Here is a 1,587-nt window from a genome sequence, read left to right as displayed (position 1 = left end):
CTCAGTTCGTGACAAACGACAACACCTCCCAGTCGCGAACCACTTCACCTGCCCCTCCCACTCCTTGGACGACATGTCCATCCTGGGCCTCCTCCAGTGTCACAACGATGCCACCCGAAAACTGGAGGAACAGCACCTCCTATTCCGCGTTGGAACCCTACAACCCAATGGTCTCAATGTGGACTTCACAAGCTTCAAATCTCCCCAGCGCCGCCGTCATCCCCACCTCCTTGACCTGCCCATCTTCCCTCCCACCTGCCTGCCCCTCCCTCCTCACTGACCAACCCCCATCCCAACTCCTGACCTACATTCACCTCTACTAGCTTCATCCCCACCTCCTTGACCTGTCCAACTTCTCTCCACCTATCTGCTGCACTATCCACCTTCTATCACCGCCTCCCCCTCTCTCTATTTCAGAGCCCCCTTCCCCTCCCCCATTTCTGAAGAAGGGTCCAGACCCAAAATGTCAGCTTTCCTGCTGCCTGGCCTGCTGTGTTCATCCAGCTCCACATCTTGTAACCTCTCAATCACTGCTGCTTTGTCCCCCAGCAATTATGTCAATCGTTTGAATGTGGGGACCAAACGTAACATTTCCAAGTTTGCTGATGTCACATTAGGTGGAACTGTCAGTTGAGGAAAGTGCAAAGAGACCTCAAGGAGATTTAAACAAGGAGATTCTGCAAGAATTTGGCAGATGAAATATAATATGGAAAAATGTGAAGTTTTCCAGTTTGGAAAACTAGGAACACAGCATTTCTTATGCAGTGAGATCGGGAAGTGTTGATGTCCAAAAGGACGAGTATCTTTGTTTGTAAATCACTGAAACTGAATATGCAGGTGCAGCAAGCAATTAGTAATGCAAAAGGTGTGCTGACCTTTTATTGCAAGAGCATTTGAATACAGGAGTGTTGATCTCTTTGCAATTGTGTAGTACGTTGTTGAGACCACACCTAGAGTATTGTATACAGTTTTAATTCTTTTGCCTAGGGTTGGGGTGGGGGCAGCATGGTGGCTCAGTGGTTAGCACTGCTGCCTCAGCGCCAGGCACCAGGTTCATTTCTGGCCTTGAGCAACTGTCTGTGGAGTTTGCACATCCTCCCCGTGTCTGCGTGGGTTTCCTCTGGGTGCTCTGCTTTCCTCCTCCAGTCCAAAGATGTGCAGGTTAGGTGGATTGGCCATGCTGAATTGCCCATAGTGGCCACGGATGTGTAGGTTAAGTGGATTAGCCATGGGAAATGCATGTTTAGAGGGATAGGTTAGGAGGGTGAGTCTGGGTGGGATGCTGTTCAGAGAGTCAGTGTGGACTTGTCGTGCTGAATGGCCTGTTTCCACAATGTAAGGATTCTATGATTTTATGACAGATATATTTGCCATTAGAGAAAATGGAACAAAGGTTCATCAGACTAATTCCTAGGATGGTGGGACTGTCCTGTGAGGAGAGATTGAGGGGACTGGGCCTATATTTTGAAGAGCTCAGAAAAATGAGAGGTGATCTCATTTGAGCTTCTTAAAGACTTGAATAGGTTTCCCTTGGTTAGGTGGGTGGGGGTTCTGGAACCTCAGGCTTGGAAGAAACAGTAGACAATT

At 48.6% G+C, this 1,587-nt stretch overlaps 1 protein-coding gene across 1 annotated transcript in view; it reads left to right on the top strand.

Annotated features, from left to right (window-relative positions):
• Window positions 1-1,587, top strand: part of LOC109924474 (histone-lysine N-methyltransferase 2D-like) — a 143,392-nt gene that overhangs the window by 93,786 nt on the left and 48,019 nt on the right.

This window comes from Rhincodon typus, chromosome 41 (assembly GCF_021869965.1).
Source record: "Rhincodon typus isolate 14 chromosome 41, sRhiTyp1.1, whole genome shotgun sequence".
Taxonomy (NCBI): domain Eukaryota; kingdom Metazoa; phylum Chordata; class Chondrichthyes; order Orectolobiformes; family Rhincodontidae; genus Rhincodon; species Rhincodon typus.
The sequence above is the reverse complement of the archived record's forward strand: the minus strand, read 5'-3'. Positions and strand labels throughout refer to the sequence as shown.